The sequence below is a fragment of the Pelophylax lessonae genome, assembly GCF_965119305.1.
Source record: "Pelophylax lessonae genome assembly, chromosome: 7".
In the NCBI taxonomy this organism is placed as follows: Eukaryota; Metazoa; Chordata; class Amphibia; order Anura; family Ranidae; genus Pelophylax; species Pelophylax lessonae.
In genome coordinates this window covers 184,477,264-184,503,836 of record NC_138774.1, presented here as the reverse complement: position 1 = coordinate 184,503,836, position 26,573 = coordinate 184,477,264, and positions in this window count along the sequence as shown.

Genomic DNA, 26,573 nt, shown 5'->3' with positions numbered 1-26,573 from the left:
CTAGACTATGAAGTTATTTTGAGAAAGTAGCAAGGAACACTAACTTGCTTCCACCAGCTCTTCATGACACAGTAAATTGTACCATTAACCTTGTCCAGCCCCAAGGCATAGAGGGAAGCCACATTTCTTCTACTTACAAGTTCTTGAACACTGGCTTATGGTGTTCTGTTCCCCAGTGGGCTCCACAATAGAGACCCTGCTGCTTAGTGAAGCACACAAAATACCAAGTTACCCTTCAATGAAAAAGTCTTCGTCACCAGCCACCAATGCTTCCTCTCCCATGTTGGCTGCTTTTTTTCTTGTTATACTCCACTTCATAACCTCAAGGGTTAACTTTATTCAAAGTGATATATATAAGAGCACAAATACAAAATTGCCAAAAGTCCTATTAGAATGTTAAAAAGTCCATAAATTGATTGGAATTAATAAGGTTAATTGCTGACAGCATTTGCATCCACTTCTCGTGAGCAGGATCTCGGGTGACTCCCACTGGCAAACCAGAGAAAGGAGAGAAATCACTGAAAAGCCACCCCCTGCAGCGTGTGACGTCACTCCTGTCGGAGTCCGACAGGGGTCATGCGGCAGAGAAAATAGTGAAGGGCGAGCCGCAATGTCGTTTCGGAGGTCCACCTCCTTCATCAGGCAGGCCCGTCCCTCCACCATCAGTGAATATTTATGTGGGGCAGTGACCTATAGCCTAATTGGGGCAAAAAACAATAAAACAATCCAATAAGAAAAATGCATCAAAATAGAAAAAAAGGAGGAGGTTAAAGGATCCCTGTCGGACTCTGTGGAGGAACCGTCAGTGTGTTATCGCGTCACTTCTGGCCACAGGCATCAGCGAGGCTGCTCATCCAGGGAGCCTTTGCTACGCTCAGCTACAGCCTAGTGCCTGGACAGTCCCCACATACAGCACAGGACCGCCGCCGAGGTTTTCAGCTGATCACACACCACCTGGCTTCACTGTGAGAACCTTTCCTCGTTACCGAGCAGGTTGATTTTGGATTTTTTACATGTAAGTTGCTACAATAAAGTCATTTCTTTTTACATATCCCTTGTGACCTGGCGCCGTTGTTTTCTCTTCTCTTTATACATATTTATATGTTCTATTCCCTTTATGGGCTCAACTACTATAAGGGTTTTTTTTTTTTTTTTTTATGTTTGTGTACACGTATAAATGGCAGATTGCTGGGGGAATTTTCTGTGACAGGGTGGCAGGGCACGTGCCTTAATAAGAATTTGAACAGCTATCTGTTGGTTCGTGTACTTTTGTCTTATTTGTGTCTTGGTATAATCTCAAAAACTGCACTGTTTGTTCTGGAACGCATGGTTTATCTTTGTAAACTTTAGAATTGTTTCAATTAAGCTTTTTTCCTGACAAAAAAAAAACCAAAGCAGTGCCAGGGAGAGATTAGCAGCGGCAAATATGCAGCTCTGCTACACAGTGTACAGGGTTAAGCACTCTGCCCGTCTCTGTACACCAACTTAAAATAGGCCTTAATTACCTTGCTTTTTTTTTTTTTTTTGCTGCTGCTAGATGTCCTTAATCTGATTGCCATCATTATTCAACCTATTTCCTCTAAACCAAAGGCACCCTGGGCCCGCCCCCAGCCTGTGATTGGACAGTAAAAAGAGAAGCAGAACAGTGATGTGCTCATCTTTATGTCACTCTGCTATTTCCACCTATCAACATGCTTTTTGACAGCACACAAACTTATTGGCATTGTATACTTCTTCTCACAGTCCAGCCATGTTCTGCAGGCGGTGGCTCTATCAGCTATCCCCCATCTGAAATATTCTATGCTGCTGGATAATTGTCTTTGTGTTGCCAATAACACCCTGCTTCCTCTCCTGATTGTGGGTTTCCACAATTATAACCACTGAAGAAAAACTTGAAGATGTTTTGATCGAGGAAACAGTTTGGATACATTTGTGTGCTCTATGATGCCCCTTTTTCTGGCATAATTGGCTACAGTTGCTCAGGAGATTGTTTTATCTTTCTCTGTAGTTGAGCTTGAACCTTTGGCTCCTTCCTGGCTTCTGTAACCTGTAGTGGCAGTGAGCAACATTTTCCCACATTTGAAGATCCAAAAACTGCCCCAGGGTGTGAACTCACATCTATGTATAGATTGATTTATCCTTGGAAGTTTCTAGTAACTGAAATACTGTCAGAATGATCCAGGGATTGACATTTTGTGTACAGTGATGCAAAACTTATTAACGCGTGGAAATTGCATTTGGGATCTCATTGCCTCCCTACCTGCTTTAAATATGCATTAGATAGATCACACATGCCAACTGATATTTTATCTGATTAACCTTTTTTGCCTCTGAATGCTTTATTTTTTTAAAGAACAAAGATAGATTAGATGCCTTCTGGTTAGTTTTGTATCAACATCCAAATGAAATGTATTCAGTAACACTTACATTTAAAAACTTCTGTAAACTGTATACTGGGCTGGTGTGCTGTACTCAGCAATGAGGCAGCGGTCTCAATGGACTTGAGGGCAGCCGCAGGCACAAGCTGGGACCCGCTGTGGGGAGAACTGGCTGCGTCCTGGGCACACACACCGCTGACAGTGGATCGAAGCACAGACAGGCAGGCAGAGAGAGAAGGGGCAGGCTGCAACAAGTTTCCAAGGCCCGTCTACTTCATCAGGCTGTGGTGAAAAAAACCTGGTTGATCCTGCTGCTCTCTATCTTCACCTTCTGTTCGTGATTTTGTAGCTGGTGGCAATTCTGCATATGCTCATTTTTCAGTGAGTTTCTTTGCTTTGCATTTCCTCCCTTTCACATCTGAGCAGCTCATGTGACTACAGAGTCACACATGTGGGCATATACATAGTGGTAAATGACAGTCCTCTCCCTCTATCCTCCTCCATGACAACTAATCAGTTAACAGAAAGAGGGCGCAATGTTACATGTAGATTATTGGGGCCTTCACCTCCCTCTTATTCTAAGATACAGGCTGGAGGGGCGTGCCACAGCCTGTAACTGGCAAAAATCCGCCCACATCATGTTTTTTCTACAAAATAATAAAGATTTAATTTCAAATATATATTTGTATGACAATTTAAAACAGTTTATTGATATTACTTATTTCAATGTAGTTCAAAATGCTGTTTTGTTAATTTTATTTTAAACATTTGAACAGCAACAGTGGATTAGAAGCTCCTTCTGCTTATGTTTCCCTGCAGACAGGCTGGGAAAGATCTGGGCCATGTGACAGCTGTATATCGATTAGGAAAAAGGTATTTTGATTTTTTTTTTTAATTAAAATAATTACAGTGCCATCATTCACATACAGAAGTAGCAGGGACAATGTAAATAAAACAGTGTGTGTTTAGTATCATTTTAAGGGAAAAACTTTTAACATCTTTTCTGGTGACAACTGTCTAATAGTGGGCAATATACTAGTAGATTTTTTGAACAAATGTTCGTACAAAAATTGATATGATACCATTGGTACAGGGATCACTAGGGGAGTAGAGACTAAGGAAATGCTTTTTTTTTGTGCAGCAAAATTCTAACATCATTCTTCCACATTCCTGGGAAAGGCACTTGCCTGGAGCTCAGGAACTGTTTTTTCTATAGTAAAAGGTGCTTTTTTGGGCAAATAATATATTGTTGCGCTATATTGTGACATAGTAGAAATGTATAAAATTGAGACTTGCAAAGTTACTGCATTAACTTTCTAAAATATACCCGCTGATATTCTATTCCAGCTGATCCTCCCAGATGCGAATTTTCATCCATACACACACTGATTCAATTCAGTCTCTTGTTCCCAGAAGGATGCTCTTGTCGCTATCCTTGCACAGTTTTATTAAAGCAGTAATTGAACATTTCACATAGCAGATGCAGATAACACAGACACACTCTTCTTAGTGCTCCAATTTCTGATACAAAAGTTCCCAAATGAAAATGACTGTTAAAGGGACAGTATACAAAGGGACAGTATTTTTAGAGAATACCTATTATGTGTTAGTGGTCCAATGTTTCCATTAAAGACATTTATGCATTATTGTAATAAATCTAGAAATGTGTTGGTTAGCCAGTAGAGGAAGCTTTCAATGGCTCAATATAATCTCTTTGTAAAGAGCTTGGATAAGATATCAGCCATACAGGGTGTGTATTGGTTTTCTTCATATGTTGATAAAATCATAGACTTACATTGAAGGATCAGTAAAGCACAATTGTTGTGCAGTTGTACATAATTCTAAATGTTTTTTGCATTAATATTCAATATTTCACTAAGAATATTTACATGAATTATTTATCTAAAACATTTAATTATATTAATATAAAAATTATTATTGTAGTGCTTACTGGCGAAGGAGACGCTGAGAATATACCCAGGTCTCCCAATGTAGTACAGAGGCTGCCAGTGGCACAAACGCAGTCCCACACACACTGACAATTCAGGGTTGGGGATATCTTTTTAATATTTATTGCTGAAAATCTTTAAAAGAGAAGTTTGGGATTTTTTATTTTTTTTTAAGAACATACTTACCTAGGTGGATGCAGCATACGATCCGGTGCTGTAGGCGTACTACAAGAAAGGGTCAGAGATTGCTGGTATACTACAAGAGAGGGTCAGAGACTGCTGGCGTACTACAGGAAAGGATTTAGAGACAGCAGGCATACTACAAGACTGGGTCAGACTCAGGTGTAGTACAGGAGAGGGGCAGATGCTTTGGGCCCCACAACAATTACTGGACCCAGGGCAGCTGTCCCTTTTCCCTGTGTTAAAGATGGTCCTGATCCATATAGGTTTACAACTACATATACTGTATATATTATTAATTATATATATATATAAGTATTGAGACGTCTGCTTTTACATGCACATGAACTTTAATGGCATCCCAGTCTAAAGGCCCGTAACACACGTACCGATCGTCAGCGAACGATCGGCCGTCTTTTGTCCCTGGGCTGTCGGTGTCTGTTGAAAAGTGCAAAGACAGCACAAGAATTTTGTCCGCCGACTACAGCCGACTGCAGAAGTGATGTCATGTAATGGTTAACTTTCCCTGTGTTTTTTCTTTTCTGAGCATGCCCAGTCTTGCAAATCTGCGGTCTGTCGTCCGAATTCTGTACTGACTGGCGAACAATCGGCCACTCTGGTGTCGGCATACAAAAATTTTAATGCTTGCAAGACAGAGTCTTGTCGGCAGAATGTGCGCTGACGGCTGTCGGAGGCACCATACTAACAAGCGTACAATCGGCAGATCTTTCGTCCGCTGACGTTTGTATGCCGACGATCGCTACGTGTGTACGGGCCTTTAGTCTGTAGGGTTCAATATTGAGTTGGCCCACCTTTTGCAGCTATAACAGCTTCAACTCTTCTAGGAAGGCTTTCCACAAGGTTTCGGAGTTTGTCTATGGAAATGTTTGACCATTCTTCCAGAAGCACATTTGCGAGGTCAGGCACTGATGTTGGAGAGAAGGCCTGGCTCGCAGTCTCCCTTCTAATTCATCCCAAAGGTGTTTTATCGGGTTGATGTCAGGACCAGTGCAGGCCAGTCAGGTTCCTCCACCTCAAACTCGCTCATCCATTTCTTTATGGACCTTGCTTTGTGCACTGGTCCAAATCATTTGCTGAAGGGGGATTATGGTGGGGGGTTATTTCTTAGGGGTTGGGCTTGCCCCTTAGTTCCAGTGAAGGGAACTCCTAAGGTGCCAGCATACCAAGACATTTGGACAATTTCATGCTCCCAACTTTGTGGGAACAGATTGGGATGGCCCCTTCCTGTTCCAACATGACTGCGCACCAGTGTACAAACCAAGGTCCATAAAGACATGGATAAGTGAGTTTGGCGTGAAGGAACTTGACTGGCCTGAGTTCTGACCTCAACCCAATAGAAATCCTTTGGGATAAATTAGTGCGCAGACTGCGAGCCAGGCCTTTTTGTCCAACAACAGTACCTGACCTCACAAATGCGCTTCTGGAAGAATGGTCAAACATTCCCATAGACACACTTCTAAAGTAAACTTCGTGGACACCCTTCTCAGAAGAGTTGAAGCTGATATACAGTAGCTGCAAAGGGTGTGAACCCTATGGACTAAGACTGGGTTGCCAATAAAGATCATGTGTGTGTAAAAGGCAGGCATCCCAATACTTTTAGTAATGTAGCGTACCTTGTTATGGGCAAACTGTGGCTTGCAGGACTTGGCTAATACAGAAATTATATAGTTCTCCTCTACAAGTCTCTCAATGGTTCTTGAATTCCTGTGCTTCATTTGAGCCTTGCTGAGACCTGAGGGCAAGCAAGGGACAAGTGACTCCCCTATTACATACATTAGCCATCTCCATGAGATACAGACCACCCACTGCTGCTCCCCCCCCCCCCCCGGAAAAAAAAAGTTGCCCATTGCAGCCAATAATTCCCATGAAATACAGACCACCCACTGCCGCTCACCCACAGAAAAGCCAAAAAAAACCCCACATCAGCCATTAGTCCCCATACAGGCCACCCATCCCAGCCCCCAACCCCCCCCAAAAAAAAAATATGCAAGAAAAAAACCAGAAAGACTCCCCATCAGCCATTAGTCCCCATACAGACCACCCACCGCTGCTCCCCCCCCCCCCCCGCAAATACAAAAACCCACTTAAATAAGAAAACGCACAAAAATATAAAAAAGACACATACTCAAAAAAGTGATTTTTTCATATGTTTTTGCTCATTAAACTGTGCTATGTTTTTGTTGTCTATGCTATGAGTTTTTACTCATTAAACTGTGTTACACTATTGGTTGCCTGGCACCTCTCTCCCCCTCCCTTCTTGGCAAAATAGTACCTGAGTCCTATGCTAGCTTTGGGCCCTCCACAGTCTTCTGTCTGCTCGGGTCTCCGCTCTCCCCGTCCTGGTGGCCTCCTATGTCTGTCCCTGGTGCTCTCTGGTCTGCAGCCGCCCTGACAGCAGCTGAGTGTGTGTCCACCGTTCAGCAGCAGTTGTTGTACCTCTCCAAATGAAACCATTGGCTAGCTACGCCTTCTCACTAGTATTGACTAATCACATGAGAGGAAGGCACCACGTGACTTCATGCAAGTGGAGGAGGTAGGGGAGGATCTGGCTCGCTCTGTGATTATTAACTAGCGCTGCATGATTAATCGTTAAAGATCGGAAATATCGATTCACCCCCCTCGCGATCTTAAAACGTCATGTCCTCGATTCTTACAGAGCTGTTCTCTGCTCACTCACAGCTGTTAAAAAAAGATCCTCTGCAAATGTTTATCAACATTGTTAAGGCTGCTAGATAACTATAACACAATCTTTTACAATGTATCATTTTGTTCTTTTATAACAAAGGAATGAACTTCCGTCTGTAAGTGAGGGCAGTTTAACCTTATAGGTAGAGATGTACCGAACGGTTCGCCGGCGAACGGTTCCCAGCGAACTTCGAACGTTCGCGTTCGCCGCTGCGGGCGAACATATGCGATGTTCGGTCCGCCTCCTATACATCATCATTGAGGCAAACTTTGACCCTGAACATCACAGTCAGCAGACACATTCCAGGCCAATCAGCATACCTCCCTCCCACCTCCTATAAATAAGCAAGGGCAGCATCCATCTTAGATCATTTCTGTGTTACTGAGAGCAGGGAAAGTGCTGGTGCTGCTGCTGCTGTTATAGCTGGGGACAGTTCCCGGTCTTGTTAGCCAGTGTTCTTGGTACACTCCTGCTGTAAGGACAGCACCCCAAAAAGCCCTTCCTAGGACTGGTATTTGAGGTTTTTTTTGGATATATATATATACAGTGGGTACGGAAAGTATTCAGACCCCCTTAAATTTTTTACTCTTTGTTATATTGCAGCCATTTGCTAAAATCATTTAGGTTCATTCTTCTTCCTCATGAATGTACACATAGCACCCCATACTGACATAAAAACACAGAATTGTTGACATTGTTGCAGATTTATTAAAAAAGAAAAACTGAAATATCACATGGTCCTAAGTATTCAGACCCTTTGCTCAGTATTTAGTAGAAGCCCCCTTTTGATCTAATACAGCCAGGAGCCTTTTTGGGAAAGATGCAACAAGTCTTTCACACCTGGATTTGGGGATCCTCTGCCATTCCTCCTTGCAGATCCTCTCCAGTTCTGTCAGGTTGGATGGTAAACGTTGGTGGACAGCCATTTTTAGGTCTCTCCAGAGATGCTCAATTGGGTTTAAGTCAGGGCTCTGGCTGGGCCATTCAAGAACAGACACAGAGTTGTTGTGAAGCCACTCCTTCGTTATTTTAGCTGTGTGCTTAGGGTCATTGTCTTGTTGGAAGGTAAACCTTCGGCCCAGTCTGAGGTCCAGAGCACTCTGGAGAAGGTTTTTGTCCAGGATATCCCTGTACTTGGCCGCATTCATCTTTCCCTCGATTGCAACCAGTAGTCCTGTCCCTGCAGCTGAAAAACACCCCCACAGCATGATGCTGCCACCACCATGCTTCACTTTTGGGACTGTATTGGACAGGTGATGAGCAGTGCCTGGTTTTCTCCACACATACCGCTTAGAATTAAGGCCAAAAAGTTCTATTTTGGTCTCATCAGACCAGAGAATCTTATTTCTCACCATCTTGGAGTCCTTCAGGTGTTTTTTAGCAAACTCCATGCGGGCTTTCATGTGTATTACACTGAGGAGAAGCTTCCGTCGGGCCACTCTGCCATAAAGCCCCGACTGGTGGAGGGCTGCAGTGATGGTTGACTTTCTACAACTTTCTCCCATCTCCTGACTGCATCTCTGGAGCTCAGCCACAGTGATCTTTGGGTTCTTCTTTACCTCTCTCACCAAGGCTCTTCTCCCCCGATAGCTCAGTTTGGCCGGACGGCCAGCTCTAGGAAGGGTTCTGGTCGTCCCAAACGTCTTCCATTTGAGGATTATGGAGGCCACTGTACTCTTAGGAACCTTAAGTGCAGCAGAAATATTTTTGTAACCTTGGCCAGATCTGTGCCTTGCCACAATTCTGTCTCTGAGCTCTTCAGGCAGTTCCTTTGACCTCATGATTCTCATTTGCTCTGACATGCATTGTGATCTGGAAGGTCTTATATAGACAGGTGTGTGGCTTTCCTAATCAAGTCCAATCAGTATAATCAAACACAGCTGGACTCAAATGAAGGTGTAGAACCATCTCAAGGATGATCAGAAGAAATGGAAACACCTGAGTTAAATATATGAGTGTCACAGCAAAGGGTCTGAATACTTAGGACCATGTGATATTTCAGTTTTTCTTTTTTAATAAATCTGCAACAATGTCAACAATTCTGTGTTTTTCTGTCAGTATGGGGTGCTATGTGTACATTCATGAGGAAGAAGAATGAACCTAAATGATTTTAGCAAATGGCTGCAATATAACAAAGAGTGAAAAATTTAAGGGGGTCTGAATACTTTCTGTACCCACTGTATATCTATTGTCCCCAAAAGCCCTTTTGAGGGCTGGTATTTGTGTAATTTTTTTTGTTCTGTGATATATATATATATATATATATATATATATATATATATACAGGGCTCAAAATTTAAAGTCCTGAGCTACTAGCCAGGCCTTAAGGGTTACTCGCCACCAGTTGCCCCATCCAACTCCTACCCTGCCCCTAATTCTGCCCCTAAACACACCCTCATAAATTATCTCATAAAATTACACTGTTAAATGTTTTTGCATTAATGCAGAAGTTACAAAAATAAATATTAATAACAACGTTTTCAGTGCCCATCAGTGCAGCCTAATCAGTGCCCATCAATGGTCTGGAACACCCCAAATCACCCTCCTAGTACCCCCCCCAAATTTCACCTCCCTGAACAAATCCTACCCGTCAAATCCTCTCCCCATCATCATTTTCCCCCCAGCACAAAAAAAACCATTATTCCTACTGGCACAACCCCCCCCCCCCAAATACCCATTTTTAACAGCCCCAAGACTTCCTGTTCTGGCACAAATCCATCCCCCACCCCATTCTAATAATCTATTCAAGGATGACCCCCAAATCCCCACTCCTGGCACAAATCCTCACCCACCACCCCCCCCCCAGCATGAATCACTCCTCCTAGCACCCTCCCCCCCAATTCCCCTGCTAGAAGAAATCTTATATTGTCATCTCTCAAATTCCCCATCCCAGCACAACCCCCCTCCCCCCCATATCGATCCCACCTAGAAGTAACCATCTTCTCCCCACCCCTCCTAGTACAAATACTCTTTGGCGGATTGTCCTTGGGGGGGGGGGTAATAAGAGAATTTGTAGCAGGAGGGGTGGGGAGAAGATGATTACTTCTAGGTGGGATCAATATGGGAGGGGGGGGGGAACTGTGCTGAGATGGGGGTGTTGTGCTAGGAGGGGGGGGACTGTGCTGAGATGGGGGGGTTGTGCTAGGAGGGGGGGATTGTGCTGAGATGGGAATTTCGGAGGTGACAGGATAAGATTTGTGCCCCAGTGCAATTCTCCCTTTCCTCCAGCATGCAGACGTCAGATACAGCGCAGCACATCGATCTGTCATTCTCCTCTTCTGAGGCTCCTTCTCCTCTTCATATGTCAGAGCAGAGAAGGAGCCTAAGAGAAGCCGATTCCTATAGCTTTGCATGGACAGCTGGCGGGAGAGATGCGGCTGCAGAAGCAGAAGGGGAAGAAGATTGCGGCTCAGGAATGACACTGGATGTCAGATCGGGACTATACAGAGTTTGTTACCTGCCCCCTTTCCACATTGCTTGCTTTGACTCGGAGGAGAGGGGATAACAAACTCTGTATGACGACCGCTATTGACAGGAGTGGGAAGCCCAGTGAGAAGAGAGAGAGAGCACATCCCGCTCTCTCTTGTCAACTTACAGTATAGTCACAGAAACACTCCTTGCAGCGCCCCCTCCACCTCCCATGACACAGACGCCCAGGGCAGTTGTCCTCCCTCCCACCCACCCCTTGTACCGGCTCTGGCCTTGAGATGATCGGCTTGACCCCTTCCATCAGTACTGCTGGTCGGATAATGTCGGAGCGGCGGATCATCCCGCTGTAACAGCTTGTAATTGCCGGGCGCTCGGTGACATACACAGTCCCACCTCCTAGCCCGGCTTCTTTGATAGACGTCACACGTCCTGGTTGGCCAGGTGTTCTGTCTATCAAAGAAGCCGGGCTAGGAGGCGGGACTGTGTATGTTAGCGAGTGCCCGGCAATTACAATTAAAGCTGTTACAGCGGGATGATCCGCCGCTCCGACATTATCCAATCCTTCGGCGGCTTTCCTCTCCTCTCTTCCCCTGACTGGAGCTCGCCCTACATTATTTTCCACTCGCAAAATGCGAGCAGGCGAGTGGAAAATTTGAGGGCTGTATATATATATAGCATGTGTAGCATGTCCAGAACCAGAAAAAAAAGATCATATAGGTGTAAAAGGGGTTCCCACAATCCCTGCTCTGCTGAAAAATTATCTTTTTTTTCTGGTTCTGGACATGCTACAGAGCTGAAACTTCACAGGTACACTTTTTAGACCCCCTAGACACTAAATCACACAAAAAAGGTTCTTAAAAATTGTCATTTTTGATAGAGAGCCAATTATTGGAAAACTTAAAAAAAAAAAAAAAAAAAAAAAAAATTCTTTGGATTTATTGTCTGGGGGGTCTAAAAAGTGTACCTGTGAAGTTTCAGCTCTGCAGCATGTCCAGAACCAGGAAAAAAAAGATCATATAGGTGTAAAAGGGGTTCCCATCATCCCTGCTCTACTGAAAAATTATCTTTTTTTCTGGTTCTGGACATGCTACAGAGCTGAAACTTCACAAGTACACTTTTTAGACCCCCTAGACACCAAATCACACAAAAAAAGGTTCTTAAAAATTGTCATTTTTGATAGAGAGCCAATTATTGGAAAACTTAAAAAAAAAAAAAAAAAACTTAAAAAAAAAAGAAATTCTTTGGATTTATTGTCTGGGGGGTCTAAAAAGTGTACCTGTGAAGTTTCAGCTCTGTAGCATGTCCAGAACCAGAAAAATAAAATAAAATCAGGGTTAGGGCTAGGGTTAGGGTTAGGGTTAGGGCTAGGGTTAGGGTCAGGGCTAAGGTTAGGGTTATTTTTAGTGCTTAGGCTTAGAGTTAGAGGGGTAGGGGTAGGGCTACTAACTCTAACCCTAAGTATCTCACCGTAACCCTAACCCTAGCCCCTAACACTAAACCTAACCCTAACCCTCTAACCATAACCCTAACCCTCTAACCTTAACCCTAACCCTCTAAGCCTAGCCATAAAAATAACCCTAACCCTAACCCTAACCCTAACCCTAGCCCTAACCCTAATTCGTAATTTTTCCGGTTCCGGACATGCTACAGAGCTGAAACTTCACAGGTACACTTTTTAGACCCCCCAGATGCTAAATCTTTATTTTTTTTTAATTTTTCCAATAATTGGCTCTCTATCAAAAAATTACAATTTTTAAGAACTTTTTTTTGTGTGATCCCTCTCCGGCATGCCACAGTCCAGGTGTTTGTCCCCTTGAAACAACTTTTCCATTACTATTGTGGCCAGAAAGAGTCCCTGTGGGTTTTAAAATTCGCCTGCCTATTAAAGTCTATGGCGGTTCGCAATGTTCGCCGGTTCGCGAACATTCGCCGATGTTCGCGTTCGCCGTTCGCGAACAGCGAATTTTATGTTCGCGACATCACTACTTATAGGCCCTGTTCACACCTGAGCGTTTTTCAGCTCATAAAATGCTCATCTATGAAGTCTCAAAACGCCCAACAAGCAAAATCCCATTCATTTCAATAGACCCTGTTCACATATGAGCGTTTTGTCGCCTGAAGCAAAAGTCCTGATGCTCAAAAACATGAACTCCATGATTACAAGCGTTTTTGTTAGATGTCAATTCCTTCCTCCAAACACCTGCAAAAAATGCCTGAAAAAATGCCTAAATAACGCTAAAAAAAAACGCCTGAAAAACGCCCAAAAAAACATCTGAAAACAATATGCTCAGGTGGGAATGGAGCCTTAAAGAATAAGCCTTTTTCTGACACTTGTTGCTTACAAGTTAAACTCAGTATTTTTTGGTAGAAAATTACTTAGAACCCCCAAACATTATATATATATATATATATATATATATATATATATATATATATATATATATATATTTTTTTTTTTTTTAACAGAGACCCTAGAGAATAAAATGGCAATCATTGCAATCTTTCATATTGCACTGTATTTGCACAAAAGTCTTTCAAACACAGTTTTTTTTTTTAGAAAAAATATACTTTTAAAAAAATTAAACAGTAAAGTTAGCCCAATTTCATTAAACAGTAAAGTTAGCCCAATTTCATGCATAATGTAAAAGATGATGTTACACCGAGACTCGTGAGCAGGCCCGTCGGAACAAGGCAGGCAAACCAAGCAATTGCTTGGGGCCCCGAGCTGGCCTGGGGCCCCAAGACAACGACTGGTCAGTCACTTACTTTGTATCCATTTCTCCCGGATATAAAATGTACAGGGGCGGACTGAGCGGTCGGGCACTTTGGACGTGGTCCGAGGGCCCGACCGGGAAGCCAGGAAGGGGGGGCTATAGTAGTGGATGGAGGGGAGGGGCCCGGCGCTGATTCAGTGAGAGGAGGGGAGCTGGGGAGGGGCCCGGCGGCGGCGCTGCTTCTGTGTGAGGTGGGGAGGGGCCCGGCGGCCGTTGCTGCTTTAGTGAGAGGAGGAGGGGCCCAGGCTAGCGCTGGATTTCCATTGCTGATGGTGTCCTGTGTGCGGGGGCGTGTCGGCGTCGCATACTGACGTGACGTCGACGTGCCCTGCCTCCATCGGGTACGACGATCCAGTACAGAACTTCAGTCAGTGGATTCCGGCGATTGTCTTCTTCAACAAGCCTTCATCCATCCATCCATGGCAGCGGTTTCATTGTGAGTAGTTCTTGTGGCCTGAAATCCAGCTCCTCTCAATGGTCTCTCCTGTGAGGAATGATGTGTACATACATTTGCATTATCCCACACAATTTTAATAAAAATATATGATTCATATATTTTTATTAAAATTGTGTGGGATAATGCAAATGTATGTACACATCATTCCTCACAGGAGAGACCATTGAGTGGAGCTGGATTAGTTGCTGATGACTTGCAATTTGCAAAGGAGTTCCCTGTTTCTGTTTGATTTGTGAGTAATTCTTGTAACATATGGCCTTTATGTGAAATCCAGCTCAACTCAATGGTCTCTCCTCTGAGGAATAATGTGTGCATTTGCATTATCCCACACAATTTTAACAAAAATATATGAATCATATATTTTTCATATATTTTTATTAAAATTGTGTGGGATAATGCAAATGTATGTACACATTATTCCTCACAGGAGAGACCATTGAGTTGAGCTGGATTTCACATAGAGGCCATATGTTACAAGAACTACTCACAATCAAACAGAAACCGCCAGGGATCGTCAGTATGCGACGCCGACACGCCCCCGCACACAGGACACCATGGAAATATATATATATTATACCTTTTAGCTGATAAAAAAAAAAAGGCTTTGCGTGTGTGCGGGGCGTCGGGGGGGCCTCCATGTCCATTTTGCTTGGGGCCCCCAAATTCCTTCAAACGGCCCTGCTCGTGAGAGAATGGTGATCTTTATTCTAAGCAAAAACATTGTGATTCTCATTTTATCCAGAATTGTGCAGCTCTATTATTGACCTCTGTGTTTCCCCGGTGGCACCACATATTTTGCTGTGATTTGCTGTGTCAGACTCCGCTGTTCAGGACATAGCCTATTTTCTAGGATTCTGCCCAGGACATGCTTAGACCAGGCTCTGAGGAAGGGGAGACACTCCCAAAATGCGTAAGCTGTATTTAGAGGTCTACATCTAACCACGGTCTGTACCAGTGAACTATTCCCAGTGGACATTTCCAGTGGACTTATTGTTCTATTTTGTGCCTGTTTTTTATTCACTTTTGTGAGTATAATGTACATACGATTTTATTAAATAAATTGTTTTAAAGGTAATGCGCTAGGCTGGTGTGCCCTCTGCATTTTTTTTTTTTATATGCTTAGACCAGAACATGGGTTTGAATTCCGTGAATGTCCTGGAAAAATCAGAACTGTTGGCAACCAGTGGCAGCTGGTGCTCCATGGAGGTGAGCGGCAGACAGACCGAACCCCCCCTGAACCACACCAGGCCGCACAGTACACACGGCATTATAGTACAGGACCCACAGCATAGCATGACATGGGAGTACAGTACAGGATCCCCCCCGACTCACTCACCCTCCTGCAGCAGGCGGTGGCGACGGCTTCTTCTGCGTCTCCTCCTCCCTCCTCCTCCATGGCTTCTCCTTTCAGCCAATCGAGAAACGGGTCTCAGAACCTGCTTCCTGATTGGCCAGGAGGAGGATCCGTCTGACAATAGTGAAGCTCTAATCACATGGCTTAAAAAAAAAAAGCCCCATTAAAGTCCATGCGTCCGTCGCCCTGCATATAGATTAGGGGGCCGGACGCATGGATGGGGGGGTGGCGCCCCTGTGCCCCATATGCACCAGCCGCCACTGTTAGCAACTATGAGGTTGGGCATAGTATGGCTCTTTTTTAGGCCTGCCAAATATGCATGGCCAGTAAAGAGAGCACAAGTGTAAGTCCTAATCCAATGGGATGGTGTGTAGTGGTATAGTCTGGTCCAGCAGGATGCTGTGAAGCTGCAGTATATCCGGGGAATGACAAAGTTCCTCCAGCAGTCTCAGGCCTCCAGCACCAATACAGCCGTCCAGGCTGCTGCCTGAAGAGAGCTAAGTATGTCAAGATTACTGTGCCAAACAGTTCATCGTCATGTACCAGATAAAGATATCATACAGTATTAGGACTGTCGTACTTGTGTTAGGCACTAAATTGGTATATCTTTTAATGAACTTAGGTTTCAGCTTCAGGCAGTCAAACAAATGCTATACACAGACATTGCTGTGATCCCTGTGGAGAGACATTCCTGTCAATGCTCTAAACATTTGCACATTATTTGATAAAGTTATGTTTTTAATTCACCAAAGATGTTATCATTCAGCTCTAGTGCTCTTACTGCATATGTTCTATATTACTGATTTTAGAAATATTTTATATGTAAACGAATAAAAGCATTATCACACAGACTATCCTTCCCAACTACCTATGAGGTGTCTGGTCAGGTTTGTGTCGTTTCAAGACAAGAAAATATTTAAAACCTTTAAAAATGAAATATTTAGTCAAAACAGATTTTACTCACATCTGACCCCCCACCTCCCTCACATCAGCCCTGAGGAGTGTATACATACATACATACAGTATATAACATGAGCAGCATATTGCACAAGTAGTATGTCACAGTGTACATGTGTTTATAAAAGCAATTCTAGGGTACTAAAGATGTCTCGTTACCTTCCGCTTTGGCCTATACCACACCCTCCAACCCTATAATAATCACACGGACAACCAGCTGGAGTTAATGGCCAAAGCAGCCTTTTATTAACCAAACCAATAAATAACATAGAAAACATAACAACGTGAATACAATGTAAATACAGTAGAAGTGGAGCCTCAAGGTCCTCGTAGGCATCACTCACAAGAAGAAATACCTGCGACCTACCTAAAACAGGCCTCCAGCCACAACACCTCCGACTCGGAGACATCCAGCCGCAGATACCTCTATTAGAACAACTGGGATCCGTACCTCAGGCCCTGTCATGCCGGCCCTCCATTCATGTCTTTTCTTTTTCCTTTACTCTGGGCCTCCCTTTCTTACATGTGTAGTATAATCAGTGTGATCTTGTATCGCATGTAGTGAGAAGCGCTGAGTAGACTTACATGAGTAGTGTGTATAGTGTGTATGTCTATAAATAGATATTGTGACAGGTTGAGACTCTGTCACAGTGAAAATGGTCATTTAAAGCAGTGGTCCTCAACTCCGGTCCTCAGGGCCCATTAACAGGCCAGATTTTAAGTATTACGTTGGGGAGATGCAGACTAGAGTACTGCAATCACTGAGCAGCAAATGATATCACCTGGGAAGTATTTCAGTTATCTTGCAAACCTGGCCTGTTAGTGGGCCCTGTAGGCCAGGGTTGAGGACCACTGATTTAAAGGACACCGAGTGTGCACATTAGCTCTGTGCAGGAGCGTAAATGTGCAGTTGAGAAAACTGCTTTTGCAGCTTTCTCTAGGTTCTGTAGTTTTGAGATTCCATAGTGTCTTGGGTGGGATGAAATCTCCAACAATGTGTCCACATTTTGTGGATGACCAGCAGGGTGTGTGCTCAGGTGCACACAGCCCTTATAATGAAGGTTTAGGAAGACCTCAGAGCTCCCAGTTGGAGACGGCTCCACCCAAGAGAGACAGGTGGTCTCTAGGAGTCAGAGGCTACATGTGGCAGTCTGGGCACATGTGTGTATGCAAGAGACAGGTGACAGCCTGAGGACTAAAGCCAGAGTGAAGCTGTCAGCTTAGAAGAATTTATGGTCTGGGGACCAGCATACAGAGCAGAGGTAATGCAAATGAAAAGCTGAGTGAGAGCTTAGGAGCCAGGTGGGCTAGCATTTTCTGTTTATCATATATTTACTGGAGAAGAACCTCTGTGAGGCAAACCCTATATGTTATGGACTTTCTTTATGCCTTTTAAAAAAAATGGGCTGCCATGCCCTAAAACCAAAATGCTGACTGATGTGAATGCTTTGAAAAACGCATCTACCACTTGAGCTAATGGCCCCGTGTTACAGTATATAAAAAGATGTAAATTGAGTGTGTAGTGGAGTGTACATGTACCTATGCTCACTTGCAGACATGGGCTACTTTAACACCTTTGTCCAACTGCTTGAGTTCCAGGACATGCCCAGGAAGGATACACTGCTTAGTTCCCATCCCCCTTCAACAGCTCAGAGAGGCCACGGCTGATGAAGCAGAACTAGCTGGTCAAGTGATCTGCAGCCAGGTGTGAGGCTCTCCACTGTTGCAACCAGTATGCAAGCAGCCCAATCAGATGGCTTAATGGGAAGTGGCCTTCCAGAAACTGACAAAACTGACAGAATAATGTTCCTGCATGTCTTGTCAGTGACCTGGCAGGTCATACTCTCAAGGGCCAGGGCCCTTTCTGTGGCACAGAAAATCTACAAGGAAGAAGGACACTGGAGTGTCCAAAAAACATCCATAAAACATTCACCTGGATCAAAAGGGAGAATCATGGGTATGATTCTGTTCCAGTTCTTTGAACAAGACACTGTGTTGTCTCTTCATTGTCAAAAGGTGCTGAGACCCAAAGTTCCCACGCCTGCCCCTCTGGAGGTACTATTGTAATTTTTTATATTCAGCATTTAGAAGACAGATACCGTCATGTTCCAGTCATAGTGAACCACTTTACCAAAATGTAAGGGTTGCAGTACCGACCCACGACCAGATCACCAAGACCACCACCCAAAAGGTAAGGAAACACTTCTGCCTTCCTTCCTGCCTGCAGAAGATAGATTTAAACCAGGCATTTTGTTTTCAAAGTCAGTTCTTCCAAAAATGGTGCCACTCTTAGTGAGTTAAGCTTTAAAAATCACACATTACTTGTACCACCCGCAAGGCAATGGAGCAAGTAAAAGGTTCAATCTCACCCTGATACTGTAATGTTCTGGTACCTTTGGTACCCTAATTCCACTTTTCCTAAGTGTATGCGCCCCACCATTCTCTTTTGGTAAGGTGCGCATACACATTTAAGACCGATGCTGTCATCACTGAGCGCCGCTGGAGCGGCTATTTCAACCTCCGGCGGTCTCACTCACAACGCCGCATAATCTGCCTTGAAGCTCTCATGCTTGCAAGCATACCTCGCTATCGGAACCACGCTGCTGATCCCTGTATCCCGCTACCGGATCATCCGCTCTTGCCGAACCTCTCCTCTACTACATTGCTACTAGTGATAAGTACCCCACAGGGGAAACCTCTATAACCTTCATACTAAAGCTTACACTATCTAGCTCTGCATACTAAGGACTATTACTACATCTGCATTAACTAAGATTGCTAGCTCTTGAGCCTAATACCATCTGCTCTTGCACTGGGTTGGTCTATCCTGTATGTTCACCTGCTACTCTATCATCTGCCACCATACATGATTGCTAAACCTATCTGCATCCCATCTGCTACTATCTTACTTTCAAGAACATTCCTTTCAAGTGTCTGTCATCTACCATCTCTACCCAACCTGTCTCTTCAGCCTATCATCACTATATTACTATACATATAAGTCACTCTAGGAACATCTTATTGAGTGTGTGTATCTACTTGCTGAATTGAGACTATCCACACATGATGAGTCTTGGGAGTTGGGATTGGTGTCTCAGCGTTTCTCTACATGACTACTGAAGTGGAATATTTCTGCAGCTGTAAATCCACATTATACATAAAACGCAGGAGCGTTACAGATTGAACGAACCTCAAATGGATTCAGCAGAAATAACCACTCAGGTGACACAATTAAAACAGCAAGTAACTGCGTTAATACACGCACTTGCTGAATTAAGAGAAGAAAATCAGGCTCTGACGCAGCAGGTAACCAGACTGACACAACTTACCACTGCTCAGTCCCCTGAACCCAAAATAAATCCTCCTTTGGTATTTACAGGCGATCGCAAAAAATTTCGCGAATTTAAAAACGCATGTGAGTTACTTTTCTTGCTAAAACCCCGTACCTACCTTACTGATCACATTAAGGTTTGTACTATTATTTCTTACCTAACAGGCGATCCTCGGGCCTGGGCAGACTCTCTTTTTGAGAAAAACGATCAGCTTCTCAAATCCTATGCCTTATTTCTAGCAGAACTTACTAGCCTATATGATGATCCCAATAGGCAGAGTACTGCCGATCTTCAATTAAGGTCCTTGAAACAAGGTAGGAGACCTGTGGAAGACTTTGTCACAGAATTCAAGAGATGGACCCTTGATTCAGAATGGAATGGTGCATCTCTGAAAACTCAATTTAGGCTTGGCCTATCAGAGGCCGTTAAAGACGAGCTCGCCCGAGCGGATCTGCCAAAAACCCTGGATGCATTGATACAACTCAGTATCACCATAGATAGAAGACTACGAGAAAGAAAGGCTGAAAAAATGGGAATGCCATTATCCAGTTCTTCTCGGATTTCGGCCGATGACCCCACTCCTATGGAGGTAGGAACCATACGCCCACCTCTATCAACTATGGAAAGAGCCAGAAGACGATCTGGTAATCTCTGCTTGTACTGTGCATCCCCGGATCACAAGATAAACGTCTGTCCCCTAGTCTACAAAAAGAAGGGTGAGTGTTCACATGTCCTCCTAGGGGGATTGACAACTTCAATTACTAACCCTTACCTTTTTGTTTGCTTAACATTACAGTGGGACCAGAACAGGATTACTACTAAGGCCATGATTGACACAGGATCTTGTGGAAATTATATTGACATACGTTTTGCTGCTTTAAATAAAGTCCCTATTATTTCTAAACCTAAACCTGTCTCAGTGAGTCTTATTAACGGTGTTCCTTTATCCTCTGGTCCGATCACTGATCAGACACAGGCACTCCTAGTCACTACTAACGGGTCTCATATGGAGACCACTACCTTTGATCTAATACCTTCACCCCACTTTCCCATTGTTTTGGGACTTCCCTGGTTACACACACATCAACCAACCATAGATTGGAAGGAACGGACCCTGGCCTTCCTCTCTTGCTTTTGCGAGGGTACGTGTAACCTCCCGTCTTCCGGGAAGATCCTGTCTGTGGTGACAGATGAGATTGCACCACTATGTTATCAGGATCTCTCTGAGGTTTTTCTTGAGAAAAATGCTCAAGCACTACCTCCCCATCGAGACTATGATTGTAGTATTGATCTACTCCCAAATAGCAAATTGCCGTTCGGTCATGTTTATCCTCTTTCACAGGATGAACTTTCCCATCTCAAAGAATATTTGGATGAGAATTTGAAAAAAGGTTTTATTAGACCTTCCACTTCTTCCACAGCAGCAGGACTCTTTTTTGTCCGCAATAAGGACTCAAGTCTCAGGCCTATCATCGACTATAGGCAATTGAATGCTATTACAATAAAAGATCGCTATCCTCTACCGCTTATCCTTGAGCTCATTGAGCAGGTGCGTGGAGCTACCTATTTTTCAAAATTGGACCTGAAAGGGGCATACAATCTCATTCAAATCCGTGATGGACACGAGTGGAAGACTGCATTCAGAACCAGATACGGATTGTTCGAATATCTTGTAATGCCATTCGGGCTATGCAACGCCCCTGCAGCCTTTCAATGATTTATAAACGATATTTTCAGAGACTTACTAGATGTCTGTGTTGTGGTATATCTGGACGATATACTTATATATTCACGATCCTTGTCTGAACACATAAGACATGTAAGACTAGTATTATCGAGATTGCTTGCACACAACCTATACGTGAAACTGAAAAAAATGCTTGTTTCATAAAGAAGAGGTACTGTTTCTAGGCTACATCATATCCAAAACAGGAATCAAGATGGACATGAGTAAGATATCCTGCATTCAGGATTGGCCTACACCAACCACCCGCAAGGCGCTACAGCGATTCCTTGGATTTTCTAATTTCTACAGGAAATTCATCAGGAACTTCTCTGCCATTGTGAGACCCCTCACACAGCTCACTAGCATTAAGAGACCATTCAAATGGTCAGATGAAGCAAATAAAGCTTTTCACCTGTTAAAGACAAGGTTTACTTCTGCTCCCATACTACGCCATCCAGACCCATTCCTCCAATACATTCTGGAAGTAGATGCGTCAAACATGGCAGTAGGAGCAATACTCTCCCAACGACCAACTAACACTTCACCACTCCATCCAGTCGCCTTCTTTTCTAAATCCTTAAGCAGTCCAGAGGTAAATTACCCCGTGGGTGAAAAGGAACTGCTTGCTATAAAATTGGCTCTGGAGAATTGGCGACATCTACTCGAAGGCACCCGATTACCAATACTTATATACACAGACCATAAAAATCTTCAATATCTTCAGACTAACAAAACTCTCTCTCACCGACAGGTACGATGGTCACTATTCTTTCTAAGGTTTAACTTCCTAGTGACCTACACACCTGCAGATAAGAACAAAAAGGCGGATGCACTATCACGACTAACTGAAGAAAACTACTTCGAAATCCCTTCCGTTCCTATAATACCCCACAAGCGTATTATTGGAGTTGTCCGTTCTTTGAAGGAAGAGGTTTTGCATGGTATAAGTTTGGATTCACCCCCACCACAACTAAATACCGATGCAGAAGGCTTCCTCTACTACAACGACAAACTTTACATACCACCTACCATGCGCACCAAGATCTTAGAATTATCGCATGATGTGCCTATGGCAGGACATATGGGTATGACAAAGACTCTTAATCTGATTACCAGACAATTCTGGTGGCCTGACATGAAAACATCTATACAAAAATTTGTCTCTTCATGCAATGTCTGTGCCAGGTCCAAAATTGACACTACGAGACCATCCGGTCTACTATGCAGTCTACCAATACCCCAAACTCCATGGGAAGTTGTGTCCTTGGACTTTATAGTAGAACTACCTCCTTCCAAAGGATTTAATACCATCTTGGTGTCAGTGGATCATCTGACAAAGATGGCACATTTCATTGCTATTCGCAGACTACCTTCGTCCAAACAAACGGCAGAACTCCTGATGAAACATGTCTTTAAGTTACATGGTATCCCAAAAACTCTTCTGTCTGACCGTGGATCACAATTTATTTCCAAGTTCTGGCAAGAACTATGTCACATACTACGGATCGAGCGGAAGCTCACTTCTCCTTACCATCCGCAGACCAACGGACAGACTGAAAGAGTCAACCAATGCATCGAGCAATATTTACGTTGTTACACTTCTTACCAACAGGATGATTGGGTGGATCTTCTCCCTCTGGCAGAATTTGCCTACAACAACACAACCCACAGTACGACCAAGCAGAGTCCGTTCTACTTGAACTATGGGTTTCATCCCTCTATTCTTCCACCACGCATCCTTCCTTCAAATAACCCAGTAGCCTCAGACTATCTTACCCAAATAAAGGACTCTCTGGGTTTGCTTAATACTACCATTGCACACGCTCATAGTCAACAAAAGAAGTACTATGATCTTCGCAGAAGACCTTCTCCTCAGTATGCTATTGGGGACCTCGTTTGGCTCTCAACAAAAAATTTAAGACTGAAAATCCCTAGCAAAAAGCTTGGACCTCTCTTCTTGGGACCTTTCCCAATCAAGAAACTTATTGGAAAAGCTGCAGTACAGCTTACATTGCCAATAGACCTCAAAATACATCCCATTTTCCATGTGTCGCTACTGAAGCCCCATGTTCCTGACCAAGGAATAAGGCCTACTATCCCACTTCCTCCTCCTGTACAAGTTGAAGGTGGAGAAGAATATGAGATAAAAGAGATTCTGGATTCTCGTATCCACAGAAGAAAACTTCAATACTTAGTTCGATGGAAGAACTATGGGCCCCAAGACGACACCTGGCTAAACACCTCTGACATACATGCCCCTAGATTAATCCGCAACTTTCATGCGAAGTACCCAGACAAACCAGCTCCAGAGGCCTTCAGGAGCCGGCCTTAAGGGGGGGGTACTGTAATGTTCTGGTACCTTTGGTACCCTAATTCCACTTTTCCTAAGTGTATGCGCCCCACCATTCTCTTTTGGTAAGGTGCGCATACACCTTTAAGACCGATGCTGTCATCACTGAGCGCCGCTGGAGCGGCTATTTCAACCTCCGGCGGTCTCACTCACATGCTCGTTCAACGCCGCATAATCTGCCTTGAAGCTCTCATGCTTGCAAGCATACCTCGCTATCGGAACCACGCTGCTGATCCCTGTATCCCGCTACCGGATCATCCGCTCTTGCCGAACCTCTCCTCTACTACATTGCTACTAGTGATAAGTACCCCACAGGGGAAACCTCTATAACCTTCATACTAAAGCTTACACTATCTAGCTCTGCATACTAAGGACTATTACTACATCTGCATTAACTAAGATTGCTAGCTCTTGAGCCTAATACCATCTGCTCTTGCACTGGGTTGGTCTATCCTGTATGTTCACCTGCTACTCTATCATCTGCTACCATACATGATTGCTAAACCTATCTGCATCCCATCTGCTACTATCTTACTTTCAAGAACATTCCTTTCAAGTGTCTGTCATCTACCATCTTTACCCAACCTGTCTCTTCAGCCTATCATCACTATATTACTATACATATAAGTCACTCTAGGAACATCTTATTGAGTGTGTGTATTTACTTGCTGAATTGAGACTATCCACACATGATGAGTCTTGGGAGTTGGGATTGGTGTCTCAGCGTTTCTCTACATGACTACTGAAGTGGAATATTTCTGCAGCTGTAAATCCACATTATACATAAAACGCAGGAGCGTTACAGATACTTCAGCTGTGAGTTTAGCTTGTGAGAAACTAAGTAAATGGACCCATTACTCACTCGCGCATCAGACTTTGGAAGCATTAGACCTTCAACCTGAGGACAGAATGCTAGTCTAAACTCGTGATCTATAAACATCTCTGCCACCAGGGGTTCCTGAATTTCCACATTCATTTCCAAGACTCCAAAAAGAAGCCGTGGATCCTGAGGTGTACAGTCTAGACCAGTGGTCCTCAACTCCGGTCCTCAGGGCCCACTAACAGGCCAGATTTTAAGTATTACCTTAGGGAGATGCAGACTAGAGTACTGCAATCACTGAGCATCAAATGATATCACCTGGGATGTATTTTAGTTATCTTGCAAACCTGGCCTGTTAGTGGGCCCTGAGGACCAGGGGTTGAGGACCACTGGTCTAGACTGTTAGCTTACACTGACTCACATGGACCACAGAGGAAGAGGATATAGATTGCTGTTCCTCCTGGGAATGAAAAATGCCTGCTGGGAGGACCTAGGGCTGATGGGAGATGTAGTCTTCACAATGTGACACAGCCCTGTGAAGAGCTGTAAAGGAGGAACTAAAATACCAAGGGTGCTTAGGGAGAGGTGTCAAAGCAAGAAGAAATAGGAGACCCCGCGTGAGGAAAAAAAAGGACATGTGGGGATACAGAGGCAGCAGGCACAAAGCACAGACTGAAGAGAAAATCAGAAGAGGATCTCTGGCTGTCTGCTGCTGGAGAAAAGGTCAGTAAACCCAGGTGTAGGGCTCTATGCTGCTCACCTGCCTGTGTGGTCTGAGCTGCTGCAGGGATACCAGCTTCCTGGCCTGTCTACTACTGTGCTGTTACAGGACTGGAGGGTAAACAGTGAGTACTGAGACCTGTTTTGCCCAAACCTGCTGTGTGCTGACTGGTGTGAGGACTGAGGAGCCACCGTCATTGCCTGAAAGTGTGGGGAGCTCTGTGTAAAGCTGCTGTGCTCGTCAGAGGCTGCGTCGCTGCATTGTGCCTGCCAGAGACACTAAAGGTGCTGTGCAGTGCCATACCCCCCAGCTTTTGGGAGTTGGGAACAAGTATGTAGGCATAGGAAACACCCCACTACCACACCCCCTTAAAGGAGAAGTATATAAAAAAAATTGTATTTTTTTTTTACAAATAATATTCCTTTATACTGGCAACAATTCAGAAATTGGATGAACGTTTTAGCACTGGGAAATGCTTTTTGAAAGCTAAATGGTGCATTTTATGTACAACTAAATACAGTAGATCAGACCAAAATGAGGGACAAATGAGGTGGACAGAGGGACAATGTTCCAAATCAGGGACAGACCCTCAAAATCAGGGACTGTTGGGAGCTTTGCAGTGCTACTGCGAAGGACTCTAGGGGGGGGAAAGGCTGAAGTTTCATCCAACACTGTATTAAGGGGGAAACCCTGGGCATGCAGCATGACCCCTTGCTGGGCCTCATGAAGATGCATATGGATTAATTTTTGTATGTGGGAGAGAGTCTGCCTTGCACACTTTACTTTTTTCCCATCAGACTATAAAAACCTTTGTGTAAGAGATTGAATGCTCCAAGGGATATCCAGGGCCCCAGCGCAGGCTAACTCCACCTAGACCCACTGACCAGTGGTTTAGATAGTGTTTCTTTAACTCTCGTTCAGATCAACAAGTTTGCTACTCCTTCCAATAGATTTGTATATGGTCTCTCATGTTACAAGTGTGTTCTGCTTTAGATGCAGTATTGAGTTGTTTTGTTGTTGTTGGTTACTCCACTTGTTTCTTCCCTGCAGGGCTTTTGCCTGTTTATCAAATCCATTTAAAGCCACAGGTGGGTCAGGGAGTGTGATGCTGTTTTCAGAGTTGTGGGTGCTGGGAACAGGGAACCCCAAGGAAACAGCGGCTCCTTCTGAGGTGAGCACCACACACTTATCGAGCCATAGATTCATTGCTGTGAAAAGTCCATGTTTGTGCAGCTTTCATAATCTCTTTTGTATTATATTGCATTGTATGCATGCTCTTTTCCATCCTGAACATGTTTTGCATTATTGATCTACTTTACACTTCAAGTTACAGTTACTCCCAGTCAGATCATTCAGTTGATTACCAGGTACCAGGTTTACTCTAGCTCTATCCTTACAGAAATATCTGGGTCAAAAGCTTGAAAATAAATTCACAGGAT